General features: G+C 36.1%; 2 pseudogenes; both read right to left on the bottom strand.

Moving 5' to 3' along the window:
• Positions 1–7,255: 7,255 nt before the first annotated feature.
• On the bottom strand, positions 7,256–8,188 carry LOC138922874 (olfactory receptor 5D13-like; annotated as a pseudogene).
• An 11,900-nt stretch (positions 8,189–20,088) lies between these two features.
• Positions 20,089–21,042, bottom strand: LOC138922873 (olfactory receptor 1165-like; annotated as a pseudogene).
• Positions 21,043–21,287: the final 245 nt, after the last annotated feature.

The following is a 21,287-nucleotide window of genomic DNA, read 5'->3' as shown; positions in this document are numbered from 1 at the left end:
AATTGATGAGTAGAAGGGCCGAGGGGTGCAGAGATGCCCCTCGGTGAAGGATGGCCTGCCGACACCCCTGATATTTTCTGAATTATATGCATGCTTTCTATCAAGGTTATGTCTATACTTATTTCCGTTTTTCATTCTTGAAGATATATAGTTTAGCTTAGCTTTTCAGCCCTTTACTTTACTAACAAAATGATACTTTCTCTGGCAGTGTGCTTAAGGGACTGTTAGCTCTACAATCTAAAAGACAAAGGAATGCTTTCACCCCCTAAAGGGCACAAAAACGTAAAGATGTTTAACTTCCCGCTGAGAATGCAGATAGCCCTTGGAATAAGATACCCTGGAGTCGCCTTTTGTTCCCATTAACCATCTACACTAATGGCATAAATGATTGAGGGAGGCAGGGATGGCTCCCCCAGGATGTAACCAGACGGACTGCTGTCCTGTCTGGAGGCCTGGACCTTCTCTCTTTGATTTAACTTTACCATGAATTACAACAGATGTCTAGGTACCTATCTCTTTTAGCTTAGAGACAACAAACACTAGTTAATTGCGAAGAAGACTACCATTAACCTTATGCTCTATAGAATAGAATGTTAATAAATATTCTTGTGCTCATTTTTTACTTCCTTATCTCTCTGAGAATATTTGTAGAGCTATTTCTGTATTAATCCTGAAAACATATAAACGACACTTGTGCACAGTAAACTTGGACTTGCTAACACCAACCCAAGTCTCACATCCTCTTTATTTTCCCCTCATTGCGCCGACGCCGTCCATCCCTCAGGAACCTGGACTCAGCCGGGGTGGGACCCCGGCAGGTTCCATTTTCTCCACAACCTCTCCACCACTTGTTACTTTTGGTCTTAGTGATTATAGTGATTTTAACATGCGTAAGGTGGTATCTTAGTGTAATTTGATTTGCATTTCCCTGATGATTACTGATGTTGAACATCTTTTCATGTGTTTATTGGCCATTTGTATATCTTCTGCAGAAAAATGTCTGTTCGTATCCTCTGCCCACTTTTTGATCGGGCTGTTTTTATGTTGTTCAGTTGTGTGAGTTCCTTATTTATTATGGAGATTAACCCCTTGTCAGATATATGATTTGCAAATATTTCCTCCCAAGTGGTGGGTTGTATTTTATTTTGATCCTAGTTTCTTTTGCCTTGCAGAAGCTCTTAGTCTGATGAACTCCCACTTGTTTATTTTGTTTTGTTTGCCTCGGCTGAGAAGACATGATATTCAAAAGATCCTTTTAAGTTTGATGTCCAAGAATGTATTACCTATATTATCTTTCAGGAGTTTTATGGTTTCGGGACTTATATTCAAGTCTTTGGTCAATTTTGAGTTTGTTTTTGTCTATGGCATGAGATAATGGTCTACCTTCATTCTTTTCCATCTGGCTGTCCAGTTTTCCCAACACCATTTATTGAAGAGACTGTCTTTTCTCCATTGTATGCTCCTGGCACCTTTGTTGAAGATTAGCTGTCCATACATGTGTGGTTTTATTACTGGGCTTTCAGTTCTGCTCCCTCGATTTGTGTGCCTGTTTTTGTACCTGCACCATGCCGTTTGGATCACTATGGCTTTGTAGTACCCTTTAGAGTCAGGGATTGTGATGCCTCCAGTTTTGCTCTTTTTTCTCAGGATTGCTTTAGCAAGTTGGAGTCTTTGGTTTCCCCTTATGAATTTTAGAATTCTTTCTTCTATTTCCATGAAGAATGTCATTAGGATTCTGATTGGGATTACGTTGAATTTGTAGATTGCTTTTGGTAGTATGGACATTTTAACTATGTTTATTCTTCCAAACCATGTGCAAGGAATCCCTTTCCATCTCTTTATGCCATTATCAATTTCTTTCAGTAATGTCTTATAGTTTTCATTGTATAAGTCCTGCACCACCTTGGTTAAATTTATTCCTAGACACTTTACTCTTTTGTTGCAATTGTAAATGGAATTGTATTATTGAGTTCTCTTTCTATAAGTTCATTATTAGAGTATAGAAGAGCAACTGATTTTTGTCAGTTGATTTTGTACCCTGAAATTTTACTGTAGTTGTTATTTCTAATAGTTTTCCAATGGATTCTTTAGGGTTTTCTATATATAAGATCATGCTGTCTGCAAACAGCAGGTGTTTCACATCTTCACTCCCTATTTGGATTCCTTTTTCTCCTTTCTCTTGCTTAATTGCTCTGGGCAAAACCTCCAGTGCTATACCGAATAAGAGTGGCGAGAGTGGGCATCTTTATCTTGTTCCTGTTCTCAGAGGGATAGTGTTCAGGTTTTGCCCATTGAGTATGATGTTGGCTGTGGGTTTGTCATATATGACCTTTATTGTGTTGAGGTAATTTCCTTCTATCTCCATTTTGTTAAGAGTTTTATCAAAAGTGGTTGTAGGATCTTGTCAAATGCTTTCTCTACATCTATTGAGATGATCATGTGGTTTTTATTCCTCAATTTTTGATGTAGTGTACTACAATGACTGATTTACAGATGTTGAACCATCCCTGTGCCCCTGGTATACATCCCACTTGATCGTGATGTATGATTATTTTGATGTATTGCTGAATTCAGGTTGCCAACATTTTGTTGAGGACTTTTGCATCTATGTTCATCAACAATGTTGGCCTTTAGTTTTCCTTTTTTTGTCTTGTCCTTGTCAGGCTTTGGTATCAGAGTGGTGTCAGCCTCATAGAATGTGTTAGGAACTGTTTCATCTTCCCTAATGTTTTGGAATAGCTTGAGTAGAATAGGTATTAAATCTTCTCTAAAAGTTTGCTAGAATTCCCCAGGAAAGTCATCTGGTCCTGGATTTTCATTCTTTGGGATGCTTTTGATTATTGTTTTATCTCTTTCCTTGTTATTGATCTATTCAGATTATCTCTTTCTTCATGATTCAGCTTTGGGAAGTTGTAAGAGTCTAAGAATTTTTCCATTTCCTCTAGATTATCTGTTTTGTTAGCATACAGTTTTTCTTAATATTCTCTTGTAATCCATTGTATTTCTGTAGTGTCCATTATTTCTCCTCTTTCATTTCTAATTTTGTTTATCTGAGATTACTCTATTTTTTCTCTGTGTAAGTCTGGCTAGGGGGTTGTCAATTTTGTTTGTATTCTTAATGATAATTAAGAATCTTATGCAAAGCTCTTTGTTTCATTGATCCTTTCTACTACCTTTTTTGTTTCAATAGCACTTATTTATGCTCTGATTTTTATTATTTCTCTCCTATTGACTTTGCACTTTGTTTTTTCTTCTTTTTCTAATTCAGTTAGGTGTAATTTCAGATTACTTATTTTGGGTTTTCTCGTTTGTTAAGGCATGCCTGTACTGCGATGAATTTCCCTCTTAATACAGCTTTTGCTGCATCCCAAATGAGTTGGTATTGTATGTTATCATTTTCATTTGTCTCCAGATATTTTTCAGTTTCTCTTCTAATTCCTTCAATGATTCATTGCTTGTTCAATAGCATGTTATTTACCCTCCACATCTTCCCTTTCTCAGCTTTTTTCTTGTAATTAATTTCTAGCTTTATAGCATTGTGATTGGAAAGGTGCTTGTTATTATTTCCATTTTCTTAAATTTATTGATGCTTGCCCAGCTTCCCAGGATATGGTATATCTTTGAGAACGTTCCATGACATTTGTGAAGAATATGTATTCTGCTGTTATTGGATAGAGTATTGTATATATGACTATTAAGTCCAAATGGTTTGGCTTTTCATTTAATTTCACTGTTTCCTTGTTGATTTTAAATCTGGATGACCTATCCATTGATGTGAGTGGAGTGTTGAGGTCCAGTACTAATATTGTGTTATTATTAATATCTTCTCTTAGATTTGTTAATAGTTGCTTTATGAACTTTGGTGTTCCTGTGTTGGGTACATAGATATTTGTAAGTGTTATTTTTTTCTCGATGGAGTGTCACTTTGATCATTATATACTGCCCCTCTTTGTCACTCTTTGCTTGTCTTATCTTGAAGTCTACTTTGTCTGATATAAGTATTGCGACACCTGCTTTCTTTTGTTTGCCATTAGCTTGGAGTATCATCTTCCATGCCTTCATGCTGACCCTGTGTTTTTCATTGGAGCTGAGATGTGTTTCCTAGAGGTAGCGCATTGTTGGGTCTTGTTCTTTAATCCATCTTGCCACTCGGTGTCTTTTTATTACAGAAGTCAATCCATTTACGTCTAGGGTGATTATCAGTATACCAGGGCTTAATCCTGTCATATTTTCACTCATTTTCTGATTCTCCTGCATTCCCTTTGTTTCTCATCCTGTGTGTTTTGGTCTACCACTGAATTATGTAGTTTTTTATGATATGTTTCCCTTCTTTCTCCTTATTTATTATTTTGTCTCTGTTCTGCTTTTTTGTTTAGTGGTTCACATGAGGTTTGTATTCAGAATCTCATGTATAAGATAGTCCATTTTTTGATGGCCTCTTAATTCCTTAGTCTAAACCAATTTGGTCCCTTTCCTCCTCCCCTCCTAAGTTGTTTATCTTTCATGTTATTGCATTTTGTGTTGTGAGTTTGTGGTTCGCGTGACGAGATTATCATTGTTTTTGGTGTTTTCCTTTCCTTTATCTTTAATGATATACTTGAATATTTCCTATCCTATTCTGATTTTGTGTACCTTTTCATCTCCTTACTGTGTGATTTGTAACAACTTTCTCCCTTTTTTTCAGGGATGAGGGCTTTCTTGAATATTTCTTGTGGGGGTGGGGGTCTTGTGGCTATGAACTCCCTTAGCTTTTGTTTGTATGGGAAAGTTTTTGTTTCTCCATCATATCTGAAGGATATCTTTGCTAGATAGAGTATTCTTGGCTGAAAATTTTTGTCTTTCAAATATTTGAATATGTCATTCCATTCTTTCCCAGCTTGTAAGGTTTCTGTAGAGAAATCCACTGAAATCCTGATAGGGGTTCCTTTATAGGTTATTTTCTTCTGCCTTGATCCCCTTAGTATTCTTTCTTTGTCATTCATTTTTGCCAGTTTTACTATTATATGCCTTGCAGTAGGTCTTTTTACATGGCATATCTAGGATATCTGGAAGACTCTTCCACACATACTTCCACCTCCTTCTCCAAGTTTGTGAAGTTGGCTGTTATTATATTTTTGAACAGACTTTCTGCTCCATTCTTCACTTCTTCTGGAATACCTATGATTCTTATGTTGCATTTCCTAATTAAGCTTGATATTTCTCAGAGACTTTCTTCATTTCTTATTAGTCTTAGCTCTCTCTCCTCCTCTGTGTGGAACATTTCAACATGTCTGTCTTTGATTATGCTGATACACTCCTCTATGATGTCCACTTGAGCATTAAGGGAATCCATATTTTGTTTTATCTCTTCCATCATGTCTTTCATCTCTAATATTTCTGATTGGTTCTTCTTTATAGTTTCCATCTCTTTTGTGATGTAGCTCCTGACTCGTTGAATTGTTTCTCTACAGCCTCTTTTACTTCTTTGAGTTTTTTGGTGATAGATATTTTGAATTCATTGTCATTTAGGTTACATATTTCTGTGTCCTCAGGACCAAATTCTGGGTACTTGTCATATTCTCTCTGGTCTGGTGATTTGACATACTATTTGATATTGGTAGATGAGGCAGGTCGTATCTTAGGCAACTTGATATTATGTGGTTGCGGTTACCACCTATCACCACTGGTGGATGTCAAGAGCCAGATATCCTGAGCCCTCTGCCTTCCGCCAAGATCCCAGGCAGTGGAGTGGGCACAGGGCGGGTGAGGGGAAAGGGTGCTTTCTCTTGCATGCTTTCTTGGGTTTCTCGCTCCTGCTAGCTGCTTTCCTGGGGTGTGTGCTTGATGAGCCCACTGTTGTGAAAGCTCTTGCCCCACTAGAGGTCTTCTAGGTAGGCTGCCAGACCTTGGGGGTCCATGAGGTTCCCACAAATGAGCGTCCCCTCTCCCCTTTCTTCCCTCTAAGAGCCTCCTGACGTTGTGGATCACAGTGTATTAGGTGAGGGAGCAAAGTTTTCTCTTACCCTGGTCCAGCTCTTCTGAGGGGACTCCAACCTCTCCACCCTCCATTGTATGGCTGTGTGGGTCTCTCCAATGTTTTTGTGTCGTGTTAAAATGTCCTCTGTTGGAATATCAGTGTCCCTTTTCATTGTATGTTCTAGGGGAGAGGATCCCAAGCAAGTTCACTCTGCCATGACGCTAGCATCACTCCTGAGGTTTTAATTTTTATGTTTAGATCTATGATCCATTTCATTTAATTTGAGGTAATAGATGTGTATGGTGTAAAATAAAAGTTATAAAAGTTAAGGCTCACTTACCCATATGTATATTCAGTTATCTTACAATTATTTGTTGAAAATCATCCTTTCTTCATTGAATTATAATGACACATTTGTTCAAATTCAAATGACAAGATATGCTTGAGCTCACTTCTGGTCTTTATTACTGTCCTACTGCCTTTATTATACAATTTTTTTTGAATAAAATACGATATAATTTTAGAGAAAGCAGAACAATACTTTATTCAATTTTGTTTGCTTGTCAATTGGCTAGAATTTTCATGAGTAAAAGACAACTTCTGCCATTCAATACAATAAAGAGCATAATATTCATTGCTGTACAAGGTATAGTAAGCTTAAGCATTTTGTTACATCCAGCTCTGGAATATGAGCTTCCTAATTACTATTATAAGGAACCGTTCTTGATCTGCACGTATTTGTTAAGCTGAGAATTAGTTTTACTTTGGAAACACACATAAAAAATTACACCAAATGACAAAGTATTTAAAAATAATTTACATATGTTAGAAAATATGGGGGCCAGCCCAGTGGCACAGCTGTTAAGTTTACCTGTTCTGCTTCAGTGGCCCCTGGTTTGCTGGGTCATTTCCTGGGTGTGGACATGGCACTGCTTGTCAAGCATGCTGTGGCAGGTGTCCCACATATAAATCAGAGGAAGATGGGCATGGATGTTAGCTCAGCACCAGTCCTCCTCAGCAAAATGAGGAGGACTGGTAGAAGAATTTAGCTCAGGGGTAATTTTCCTCAAAAACAAATTGCAAAATGTGGTCCAAGAATTTTAATTTGTAAAATTTTGATTTACATGTGGCTTAGAGAAATTTAAAAAAAAATATATGCAAAAATCCGTAATCATAAGATGTTATACTGTCATAGATATATTAACTAACATCTTATTGACTAAATAGATGGAATCATCAACTTCACTATAAGAGTTAAACAATCTGAGCATAGAAAATAATTTTTTAGAATTACAAAATTTAATCTAACAATATTACATTGTTTTGGCAAAGCAATTTTCTGACAACTAATTTTCTGAATGTGTCTTTCACATCTTTTTCCCTAAGGCTGTAGGTCAAAGGATTCAGCATGGGAATCACCACCATGTAAAACATAGATGCCACTTTAACTGTAAGCCAAGAAGTTTTAGGAGTAGGGATACAACATAGGGAAATGTTGGTTCCATGGAAGATGGTGATGGCTGTCAGGTGAGAGGCACAAGAGGAGAAGGTTTTCTGGCCCCCACTCTCAGAAGGTTCCTCACAACAGTAATAAAAATGACTATATAAGACATCAGAATAATTGTCAGGCTGCTCACCTCATTGAATAGGGCAATAATAAAATGCAGCACGTGGCTTATATCAAAGCAGGAGACAGAAATAATTATGCTATTTCTATAGCATATGCTGGAAAGCAATGCTAGAAGAAAATATGTGTCTGCCAGGGAACACATTACACCCCATGAGTAAGACCCAGCCACCAGCAGAGCACATGCTTCTGGGACATAGTAGTGATGTAGAGCAAGGGAGGACAAACTGCCACAGAATGGTCATAGGTCATCACTGCCAACTTGAAAGTTTCTATTACTCTAAATATACAAGCAAAACAAAACTGTAGAATGCAACTAGAGAAAGAGATGGTTCTATCTTCCACAATCAAGTTCTCTAACAATTTATGTGTTACTATGGTGGAATAAAAGAAGTGTACAAAGGGCAAGTGACTGAAGGAAAAGTACATGATTGTGTGGATTTGGAGGTTGATCTTGATGATTATTTTCAAGCCAAACCCCCCACTGCAGTGACTGTGTCGATAGACAAGAAAACCAGGAAGAGTGAAACCTGGAGTTCTGGGTATTCTACAAAACCCAGGAGAATAAAAGTGGGTATGATGCTTTCAATTCCTTCAGATAACATCACGATTCTTGTTAAATAAAGAACCAAAGGTTATGCCTGAAAAGCAAAACTGAATAGAAGGGAGAAATAGAGAGAAGAAAGAGGCTTCATATGTCTGTGTGTAGTTGCTATGTAGAGCAGTGATTCTCAAAGTGTGGCCCCCAAACCAGCAGCAGCAGGAGCTCCTGAGAATTTGTTAGGGATGCAAATTCTCTATCCACATCACGAACTTCTGAACCCACAACTCTGGGATGGGACCCACAATTCGTGATTTGATCAGTCCTCCAGGCAATTTTGATGCCTTCTAAGTTATGAGAACTAGTGGTATGGAAAGTGTATAGTAATAATTGTATTGTTTAAAATTCAGCCCTTGTTAGTATAATTAATACAGCACTGAAATTTAAATTTAGAGCCAAAAGAAATTGTAAAGCAGAGAAGCAAGAGAGGCAGAACAGAAGCACAGAGTACTCTGTTTACAGTTCTAAGAATATGCTAAGGATCCAGGAGATCAAATTACATTGCCAATAGTGCCAAATAATCTTAGTATTAATTATTTTATTTTTGACCTTTCATAGACATAACACAGAATTAAATACCCATAGAATTTATGAGTTGGAATAAATCTTAAAATGTAACTGGTTTGTGCCTTCCAGCTAATGCTTAGGAATTCATTACAGAATTTTATACATGAAATGATCGTGTGCACTCCATCAAAACCTCCATTAATGGTACAATTCCTCCTGGGGTAATTTTGTGAATCTTTTGTTGACACTTTGATTAGCATTTATTTTATTAATTAAAGTTAATTAAGTTTCAATTAACTATTTGCTAATGTGTTTTTATGTCATCCACTCTGATATATATATATATTATTAAATTATAAATAGATCATATAAATTATGTATATATGATATTGATATTTTTAACAAACGTGACAGTATATTTCAATGGATATGCTAGTAAAATAGCATTATATTTCCAGGACATAAGAGATCTCAGAGGATACAAAGAAAAAGTTAAAAGCTGAATTCACAGTCTAAATTCTGCCAAATTCTGGGTCTTATATCTGCCTCCTTGACTATGAAGATATAGAATACAGAGAATTATAATTGAGTGTTACTCAATTGGCCACAAACTATGCAATTAGTTGAAACACTGTCTCCTATGTCATTGTGGTAGGTGCATTTTCTTCTAAATCTTGAGAAAATCACATCGTCACTTCTATCCCATTAATTACTTGTAGATATGGAATTATTGAAATAATACATTTCGATGGAAGAAAACATAAACTGTAGAATTTTAAATAAAAGAAAAGGGAGAATGCAGAAATAGCTGTTCTTACCTCAACTGTATTTCAAATTTCACATTCAAGTTTAGAGTGGAGAATCTTGGCCAATGCTACCTTAAACAAAGGATGAAGGTGACCTTTGTCAGTGATATAATGTGGAGATAATTTACCCACCTGATATTATGTGATGAGAAAAGCTTCACCTCTATGACATTCTTCCCCCTGAATCCATAATCCCAGCTTAATATGAGAAAATCATCAGGCAAACTCATACTTGGAAACATTCTACAGAATGTCTAGCCGGCACAACTTGGGACTTTCAAAGTCAATCATAGTAGGAAGGAGTGAAAAATTTTCACAGACCTGAAGAAGCTGGGGAGACATGACAACATTAAATGCAATGTGGTACCCTAGATTGAATCCCAGAAAAGAAAGAAGAAATTAATGGGAAAAAACTGATGGAATCCAAATAAAGTCTGGATTTTAGTGACCATAATTCATCAATGTTTCTCATTTTTAATTTTATTTTATTGCGGCAAGAACACTTAACATGAGATCTACCCTCTGAAGAGATTTTTTTCAGTCTACAATACAGTATTGTTGAGTACAGATAGAATTTTGTTTGGCAAATCTCTAGAATTTATTCATCTTGCTTAAATGAAATTTTATGCCCATTGATTTGTAGCTGCCCATTTCCCCATCCCCCAGTCCTTGTCAACTGTCATGCTACTCTTTGTTTCTATGAATTTGATTAATTTATATCCTTCATATAAGTGGAATCACACAGTATACGTCTTTCTGTGACTGGTTTATTCCACTACCATAATGTCCACAAGGTTCATCCATGCAGTCACATATTGCAGAATGTCCTTATTTTTAAAGACTGTATTCCATTGTATGTACATGCCACATCTTCTTTATCCATTTATCTGTCCAAAGACATTTAGGTTGTTTCCAAATCTTGACTATTGTAAATAGTTCTGCAATAAATATGGGAATGCCAACATCTCTTTGAAATCTGGATTTCAATTCTTTTGGATAAATACCCCAAAGCAGGATTACTGGCTCATAGAGTAGTTCAGTTTTTAACTTTGTGAAGAACCTCCATACTCTTTTCCATAGCAGCCATACATTTTGCATTCCCACCAATAAGGCACAAGGGTTTCCAGTTCTCTGTGTCATAGACAACTCTTGTCTTCTGCCTTTTGATAAGAGCCATCCTGACGAGATATCTTTGTGATTTTGATTTACAATTCCCTGATGATTAGAAACATTGTACATTTTTTTCTTACACCTACTGGTCACTGATATATCTTCTTAGAAGAAATGTCAAAATCAAGTCCTTTGCCAACTTTTTAATTGGGGTATTAGTTTTTTTCCTATTGAGTTGTATGAGTTCCTTAGTATGTATTGGCCATTAATCTTCTTATCAGAGGTATGGTTTGCAAATATTTTCTCCATTATGTAGGTTGCCTTTACATTCTGTTTATTGTTTCCCTTGCTGTGCAGAAGCTTTTGACGCATGTATAATGGTAATTGTGTAAGATGTTAACAATGTGGATAATTGAGTGAGGTATGAAAACCCTCTGAAATCTCTTTACAATTTATTTTGTAAATTGTAAATTATTAAATACTTTAAAATTTATTTTAAAAACATCAACATTCATATTAATAAACTTATTTCATTGGATCTCCACCACCAGAGCCAGCACTGCTTTATGCCAAGATACCATCACCTCCAGACTGAAATGTTGTAAATGCAGCAAGTACCATCTCAGCATCCACTTTCACCCCAACTCTGAATCATTTTGGTACAACCATTTGCCAGACTTCTTTTAATATCTCTGGTTTGGGTGCGTCTGGGATGCTAGGGGCGTTGGGGGGTAGTAATTAACATTTTTGAGCTCTTAATTACTAACTAAATAAGAACTCATTTAGTGAATGCAAATCTACATACTATTTCCTAATAATACACAGATTTCACAAAGAAGTAAACAGGATATAAAAATTCTAATTCCATAGGCCCCAAACTTGGGACATAGAGGATGCAGGATTCAGTTACTATCTCCTTCATGTAAAAGATGCTACAAAATCACAGCAGTCTGAGGACTTGCTTCAGTCACAGCAATTTTCTTAAGGTTGTGCTTTGATTTGATTTCCTTCCTTTGCATGTCTCCCTACCAAATTCTCAATTTCCCACTACATTTTATTTAGCTGGTATCTAGCTCAGCTACACATTCAAAATACTTGTGAAATACAAAGAAGAAAATAAATATCTTACTTAATTTTAGTCATTTATATTTGCAAATAGTAATTGCAATTTACAAAGCAACTCTGTAAATATTGCTCAGTTAATTTTTGGAAAAAAAGTGGAATTAGTAGGAGATTCTAATGCTAACTCTGGGAATTAGTGTAAGTATTTCCAGCCTGTGTTGCTAATTAGAGGCAGAACTGGACCGTTCCCCAGAAGTTAACTCTCGTGTTATTTATAAACTCCTGTAACTCTCCATATAAGAGCATGATGAAAAATTTCTGGAAATCTAAGCTTATTGTAAGTGAGAAAGATTGAATATAGCCAAAAACTGATCTAAAGTTTCTAATTTTATGAAACAAGCTGAGAGTGTAAAATACTAGGATTGCCAGAAGTGGCTAAAATAATTACTGAGGCAAAATGACGCATCGTATTATGGCTCAAGGAAGACAATAGCAATTCTTGTAAAATCATTGAATAAAAGAATGGGGATGAATTTCAGTGACATTTCAGTTCATTTTTTTACAGGTCCAACGTAATCTGGCTCTTGAAGTAGTACACTGGTGTTTGTATTATAATATTTATGCAATCTGAAGTAAATTTATCAACCACCTAAATACTGAAATACACAAAATACAAATATATTAATATACACTTCTATGTATATTTTCTGTATATATGGGTATCGCTAGTTGTACATGTAGGTATTTACCAATCAACCTACAAAAAGGAAATATAGAAACAGATACCTTCTTATCATAACATTTGAAATCCATGCCAACATTTATTAATCATCAATTTCTATGTTAAAACCATTTATGATAAAGTAAATGTAATGGTGTTTTATTAGATAATAAATTTACCTTAGGTGATTCCAAAGACAGGTAAATTAAAAAAACCTTCCCTCAACCCATCAGTTTTTCTGCCTGAGGTAATGACTGCCACCTGTTTGTTTATTTTGACTCACGAACAAATAGTAGTGCATTTATATGCTCATACATACAGAGACATGGATATGCACTTCTCACATAAATGATGTCAAGTGAGGACTACTGTGTGGTTCTTGCTCAATTTCCTGGTACATTTTGTTTTGGAGAAGAAAGTATATAGAAAATATAAGTATATATAAAAGTGATCTAACATTTTAATAGCTGCATGGTATCAATTTTTCAAAATTCTGTAATTTATTAGCTAAACCCTGTATTCAAGGGCGTTTAAGATTCTATAGTCTTTTGCTGTTATAAACAGCACTTTAAAAATATCCAAATGTGGGGCTAGACCAGTGACAATGTAGTTAGGTTCATGTGCTCCTCTTCCGTGGCCCGGGGTTCATGGGTTCAGATCCCGAATGTGGACCTACACACTGCTCATCAAGCCATGCTGTGGTGGAGTCCCATATGCAAAATAAAGGAAGATTGGCATGGATGTTATCTTAGGGTTAATCCTCCTCACACACACAAACAATATATATATATTATCCAAATGTATATCTCTTTACTTTGTTATTCAAGATATCTGTAGGATAAATTCTCAGAAGTAGTATGGCTGTGTCATAAGGTATATTTTCTTAGGATAGGTACTACTAAATTACACTCTAAAGTAATTCTACCAGCTTGCACTCTCACGAACCATGTGAGAGCCCTTGATTCCCCACACCTTGTTGTGGTGGGCACTGAGATGTCCTATACAGATCCATCTTCAAGGAAAGATGTATTCTCTCAGCTGTCAACTCCTTCAGGATTGGCACCAGCCATTGTGCCCATATGACAGATTACATATGGATATAAAGGCCTAGTCCAGGGGATCAACTCTGATTTGAGATATGTGTGACAAAGCTTCCCATAAGGTAGAGCAGGACTTTGGTGAATGTATCAAACCTGAATTGTCCTTGTATTCAATTGTGTATCCTTCCCTTTCCTTCCATAGCTATTTATCCTCTAAAAGTTGCATGCCAAACTCTGTCTCAACATCTGTGTCCAGAGAACTCAGCTTCAACACTTGCCAAATACACATTCTTTTCAAATTCTTTTAGATTATTTCCATTGAAGTAGAACTTAAATAATATGAAGTGAAAAATTGAGTTCAACTCTAAATTTTTTAAAGTGAACAAACTTCTACACATAGCAATAAGGTCATGATATTGGTTATTATAAAAATATTACCCAGAAGCATCCCTATAGCCTCTGCCAGTCAGTAGCCCCTAAGAATCACAACTATTCTGATACATTACTCCACACTAATTTTGCCTATTCATGAGCTTTATGTTAGTAAAATAATATGATTTATACTCTTTATTATTTGGTTTTCTTCCTTAACATTATGGCTGTGAAATTCTGTAATGTTGTTCTGAGCATCAATAGTTAATTACTTTCACTTCTATACAATAGTCAGTTCAATAAATGCAACCAAAATTATTTATCTTTTTTGGATGGATTTATGTGTCACTTTCAGTTTGGGGCAATCAGAAATACTGTTGTTGTCAACATTCTTCCCCCTAACTTTTGTTCAAATAAGTATGTGTTTGTATTGGTTCTGTATCAAGAAATGAAACCATGGGTTCATACTTCCAAAGAGTTTCCAAACATTTGACAAACTTTACACTCCTACTCACCATTTATGAAAGTTTTATTTAACCCACATTTTTGCCAACTCTTGATTTAATAAATTTAATTTATTTTTTTAAGTTTATTAGATTGTTTACTAATATTTATTGGAGTTTTTCTACTTTACAGTTCTTAGGAACTCTTTCTATATAATAGTTGTTACACGTATCTCTCATGTATGTTCCAGAGATGTTTTCCAGACTATCCAAGCTTGGTTTACACAGACCCCGAGATAAGGATTTGGATGAAAGTAGTTTATCTGGAAGATGATCGTAGAAGCACCAGTGGCTAAGTAGGGAGAAGAGACAACAGAACAATGAACATGTTATTTTTGTGGACAACTGGGATCAGTCCAGCTGAAGCCCTCAGGAAGACTGTGTAAAACATAATTTAGACTTGTCTCATCCAAGGAGTGAAGAAGTTGGTATATTTATGTGCCCACTACCATACACCATTGGTTGAGAACTGTTCCTGGAGATGTTGACTGCTTGGCACTATCAAGCTGGACTGTGCAGACTGAGGGCATTCACAGAACCAGGAAAAATAGGCCTTCAGATAGAGACTCACAGGTATTTTCAGTAAGAAACATCTGAAGAAAGGAAAAAAGTTGAAAGACAAAAACAGAAGAACTTAATAAAGTTCCCATTTTCCCCCTCTGATCAGCCTTCCAACATATTTTTTCTGTCTTAAACTGTGTTTAATCTGCTATTAAATGCTTCTATTGGCTTCTTAATTTCAGTTGCTGTATTTTTTAAAAAAATATTTCTCCTTGGTTTTATTTTTAAGAAAATCAGCCTTATAAAATATCACGGTTCTGTTTCCTCAAATTTTTCAAATTTCTTTTTTAATTTTGTCTTCTTAATTATAGTTTGTGTGGTTGATTTACAATATGCATTCAATAATTCTCATTATAAAGTTCCTGTGAATCTATTATCTTTTGCTTCACCCAGTCTTCCTTTTAATGTGCTTAATTAACTTTGATTATGCATTGCGCATTATTTTCAAAAACTCATGTGGGAAAATAAATTGAGGCTTCAGATTATTTAATCTTCCTTGAGACAGGATTTTTGTTGGTTTCCAACAGACATTCAGGACAGTCTAGTACAACATCCATCTAATTTCAATACTTAAAGCTTCTTGGGCCACTCAGATGAGTCACACTCTAGTTGCAGACTAAGAAAAGCATGATCTGTCTTCTGACTGCTCTTACATCCCTCTGCATCTGCCCATAATCTTAATCCAGGTCAGGAAATGCTTTCTCTGAATCTTCAGCTTTGTTTACCATTGAATTTAAGCCTTTCGGTGTATTTCCATGAGACCATAAAAAGCGTAGCTTAAATCTTAAATGAATATGACTAGGTGAAAGAAGCCAATCTAAGAAGCCTACATACTGTATGATTCCAACTATTGCCATCTGGAAAAGGCCAAACTATGGGGACAGTGAAAAGATCACTGGCTGCCTGGAGGGGGAGAGAGGCAAAGGGATTAATAGGTGGAGCACAGAGGACTTAAGGGCAGTGAAAATACTCTGTATTATATTATAATTACGGATATATGCCATTGTACATTTGTCCAAACCCGTAGAATGTACATCACCAGGAGTGAACCGTAAAGTGAACTGTGGACTTTGGGTGGTTACGATGTCTTAATGTAGGTTCATCCTTGGTAACAAATACACCATTCTGATGAGTGATGTTGATAATAGGGGAGGCTACGCATATGTGGGAGCAAGAGATATATGGGTAATCTCTGTACCTTCCTCTCAATTTTGTTGTGGACCTAAAACTGCTCTAAAGAAATTGTCTTCAAAAAAAGTGTAGCTCAGCCTTTCAGCAACTGGTTCAAGGGAAAAAGCAGCCTCAGGTACCTAGAACATTTCACTGAGATCCTGGTTTAACTTTGAACTTGGCCTACTTTTTTTTCCATGAAAGATATAAATCCATCTTTCTGCTGCTTGAACCTGGTAGGTGTCCCTCAGGTAGATAAACAGAAAAGTCAGTAAGAAGTGCAGCAAAATCTAAAACTGACGTATTCACTGTACAAACTACTCAAAGAAACAGATATTTGGGGGCCTGGCCCAGTGGTGCAGTGGTTAAGTGTGCTCATTCTGCTTCAGCAGCCCGGGTTTGCTGGTTCAGATCCAGGGTGCGGACATGGCACCACTTGTCAAGCCATGCTGTGGCAAGTGCCCCACATATAAAGTAGAGGAAGATGGGCACGATCTTAGCTCAGCACCAGTCTTTCTCAGCAAAAAAAGAGGAGGATTGGCAGCAGTTAGCTCAGGGCTAATCTTCCTCAAAAGAAAATAAAAGAAACTGAGATTTAATCTCAGGATGTTCCTCTTAGCATGACCACTGCTCCAGCTGCAAAAGGACAGTTACAAGCCTTCCTTTTGTTAGTTACATATGGAGATGTCTACCTGCTACTTGACTCTTCTTCAAGTGCCTTTAAATGAATGGAGCAGTGGAACTTTATGTATGATAAATAAACCTATATATCTACTTATCTATCCATCATCCATCTATGGAGCAATAAAGAGAGAAAGAGTGGATTTTTTAATTCATTATGTGAAAATTGATATATACACCTTTGTTGCCTCTCAACTTTCTCAGAAACCCAATCAATAAATCATTAGTAATATCAGTAATAAATTAATGATAATGACAGAATAAATCAAGTAAAAAAGTCACACTAATAAAGACAATGGTAAAATAAAAATCAACCAATATGGCTTTACCATAATTTTGAAAAGAAGATGGAGGAGTACAAACTAATGAAGGAAAGAAGGCATACCTACAGCTAAAAATGCTTTAAAGAGAAGATCTAAAGAGCAAGTGTAATTGTTAGAGCAGGGGCCGGCCCGGTAGCACAGCAGTTAAGTGCACTCGTTCCGCTTCTTGGTGGCCCGGGCTTCACTGGTTCAGATCCTGGGTGCAGACATGGCACCGCTTGGCATGCCATGCTGTGGTAGGTGTCCCACATATAAAGTAGAGGAAGATGGGCATGGATGTTAGCTCAGGGCCAGGCTTCCTCAGCAAAAGAGGAAGACTGGCAGTAGTTAGCTCAGGGCTAATCTTCCTCAAAAAAAAAAATTCTTAGAGCACATGAGATGCTTAGGCTTCAGAAGTATGCCATAAAAGAACAAAATAAATCCTGAAGTGTCTTGAAAATGTAAAGGGCCAAGGAAAACCAGGATCTGCCCACAGAGAAGGAAAATATGATAGGAAGTTCTGGAACGGATATCAAGACTTATTTCAAAGCTATAATAATTAAAAATATGTGGTAATGGTGAATGCTGAATTCAAATGCAATAAAGAGTCATGAAGTTGACTAAGGTAGATTGAATGATTGCGTCCAATTAGTCACCATCTCCTTGTATCATAAATCTTCCATTGTCCATTGTTGGTGGGGTATGTTTCTTCACCTTTGGATTATGAGTCCAATCCTGCGACATATTCAAAGAGATGTTGGAAGAAGAGAAAGTGTGGGAGTTCCAAGCCAAGGTTCTAAGAGACCTTGAAAATTTTCACTTCATCTATTGTTTTACTGACATTTCCATGAGACAGGAAGTGGCTAGTCTAAAGATGATGAAAGACATGTGGAGCAATTATGCTCACAGAAGTCCGCTGTGAAACAAAACCTTCCTAGTCTCAGCCTGAAGCAGAGCTACCTCAGGTGACCTGCAGATCTTTGAAAATAAATAATTGTACTTTTAATCCATTGAGTGTTGGATGGTCTTTTCAAGAGTCATTGTGGCAATGGTTAGCAGGTACGCTGATAAACAAGCATATGGAAATTTTGTTTATGATAAGATTGGAATTGCAGAGCAATAAGGAGAGAATGCATTGTTTTCGGTAAATCATGTAGGAAAATGATATAGTCATATGGGTAAAAATGGAGTAGTACCATGAGTGTTATTGACTGACTACAGCTCTGATTTGCTGTATTTGACTAAGTTTTGCTCCATTCCCAGGTTTTATCATTCCAAGACCCATGTTGAAGGAACACTCACTATTTGTGGTATGCTTTTCCCCAGGTTGAGTTCATAAGCTCAAGAAGGAAAGATTGAAATCATTCAGAGGCATTTGAAGCTTCTTCTATGACGTAACTTAACACATTCACTCACCTCCCACTGTCCCAAGCAAGTCACATGCGAACTATTCTCTCCCTGCCTACAGAGAAGCAAGATAAAATGAAGAGAGAGCAGATAATGTTGAACAAATAAAAGAATCTATCATACATCCAAACCTCACACCATCCACAAAAATGAAATTGAGGTGACTCAAGAGTAAAATATGAAGAACAACATACCCTTTTTGAATATAATGTAGACAAATGTCTTCCTCACCTCCTAAACAATTACAAAAACATTACAAAAGTAAAACATTTGACTAGGTTAAAACTCAAATTGCACTTTATCAAAAGACATTAAGTGATTGAAACATAAAGCCAAAGGTGAAAATATTTTCAAGGAATATAACTAACAAAGGGATTATATTCATAATGTGAGAGATTTTTTAAAACAAATAAGAATAAAGACAAATAATTTAGAAGGACATTGGTAATATGCTATACAAAGGCACTTTTCAAAATCCAAAACATATTAAAATGCACCTAACCTCAGTAATCATAAATATTCAAATTAAACTATAAATTAAGTATTCTGTATCAAGTAAATGGGTAAAAATCATAACATCTAATAATACTGAATACTGGTGAGGAAGTGAGTCATAACTTTAGAACTTTCAAACATTGCTTTTAGGAGTCTAAACTGATACAATCATTTTTAAAAATTGAGACCATAATTAATGCCTAATACTTCTACAAATAAAACCCATTCTAAGGAGTACTAAGATTCAGTGTAATGGTATATATACCCAAAATGAAACATCCCAAATGTCCTTCATAATAGACTGTATTAAAGAAAAAAATCTGAAATATTTCTATTATAAAACATTAAAAAGAACCAAAATTGATAAAAACTATAAATACATGCAGCAACACAAATGATTTACAAAGACGATGTTCATTTCTAGAAGTCAGACATATGGAATACATAATGCATGATTTCCTTTATATAAAGTTTGCAAAGAAATTAATTTATGTTTTTTAGAGGCATAGTTAGGTATTGAATCTACATAGAAAAGCAATGAAAATAAGACTTGTTAGAAATAAATTGAACTTTTTCTTAGCATTCAGGGTTAATTTCAACACCTTTCATTGAACTATATTAGACTGATACTCAAAAAATAAGTGACTAATATAGAGAGTTATTAACATTTTCAGCATCCCCTAGCTTAAAGTCAGATAATATATCTCATAATGCAAACTCCCAGGTCCTCATTTTACCTGAAATGAAATAAAGTTTCGAGGGAAATAAAAAGTGTTTTATAGAACTTTCTGAGTGGACTGATTATGAGAACTTGAGAGCAGATCCAGAACACACAGTTATCATCTGTGGTTTTTAGCACTTTTATAAGGCAAAGTTTAAACTATAATTAATGAGTCTCTAAATATATATCCCTTATTCATCACCCTGAATTCCATAGTGTCTAACTGGGAGTTTTTGAAATATGGTCCTTTCTGAAACCAGTAGAGATGTAGTGTGTCAGAATAGATTATTTCTATATTAATCCAGAGCATCTTGACCACTGAAAAACATGGAAAGTACAATATTTAATTGATTTAAAGCATAATTATACATTTAATTAAAGGTAACCTAGCATCAATAATATATATTAAAAATTACTGGACATAAGTAGGACATAAATATATATATTTATTTGAAATATATTGAGTGAGAAAGCAGTTTGGAGTTGATTAAACTCCTGACAACCTCTTTCACATTTTTGTTCCTAAAGCTGTATATAAAGGAGTTCAGTGTAGGGATCATGATGGTAAGAAACACAGTGGCCACTTTGACAAGGAGCCATGAGCTTTTGGAGATGGGCACACTGTAGAGAAGAAGGATGATTCCATGGAAAATGGTGATGGCAGTCAGGTGGGAAGTAAAGACGGAGAAGGTTACCTGGAGTCCACCCATAGAAGGCATCTTGATGATTGTGACAACTAGGACCACGTAGAAGGAGAGGATAATCAGGAGGCTACAAGCCTCAGTGAACGTAGAAATGACTAAACATGTCTTCTCCCTGCAGAAGGGGTCAGAAGAGGATAAAGAGAGATGGCAGAATACTCACAGCCAAACTGATTGATGATGTTAGAGCCACAGAAAGATAGTTCCGGAAGAGAATATGTGAATGTCAAGGAACATATTCCACCACATATGTAGCTTCCCATTATGGGGAGAGTACAGAGTTTATGAGACATAGCAACTGTGTAGAGAAGGAGGTTACAAAGTCATGAACTGGTCATAGGTCATCACTGCTAACATGAACATTTCTGTTATTACAAACGCACAAAGAAAAATTGTACTGTGCATCTCTTGAAGGAGATAATTCTGCCTTCCACAACCAAGATTTCTAGCAATTTGATTGTAAGCACATTGGAATAACAAATATACAAAAATTATAGATGGCTGAGGAAAAATTATATGTGTGTATGGAGTTTGGGATTGATCCTTATGACCACAATTATGCCCAGGTTCCCTACCACAGTGACTGTATAGATGGTCAAGAAAACCAGGAAGAGGGGTTCCCTGGAGGTGTGGGTATTCTGAGAAGCCCAGGAGGATGAATGTGTTCACAGAACTCTGATTTCCCTCATCCAGTAACATGGCTTTTGACTATAAATAAATAAATAAGAAAACTGAGCAGCAGAACTTGAGAAGGTGGGGTAAGAGGAACTCGGGACAGCTCCCTGTGAACTACTTAACACAATGTGGTCAGTGTGCACTCTCGAGTGTTCTGCTCAACATTGGAGTCTTACTTGACAACTCACTGACTTTTTGATTGTAAGCAATTAGCTTTATCCTTCAGTACTGTAGTTTCCTCATTTGGAAAACAAGAAAAACTAGTAATT

The sequence above is a fragment of the Equus caballus genome, unplaced genomic scaffold (assembly GCF_041296265.1).
Source record: "Equus caballus isolate H_3958 breed thoroughbred unplaced genomic scaffold, TB-T2T haplotype1-0000016, whole genome shotgun sequence".
NCBI classification, from domain to species: domain Eukaryota; kingdom Metazoa; phylum Chordata; class Mammalia; order Perissodactyla; family Equidae; genus Equus; species Equus caballus.
The sequence above is the reverse complement of the archived record's forward strand: the minus strand, read 5'-3'. Positions and strand labels throughout refer to the sequence as shown.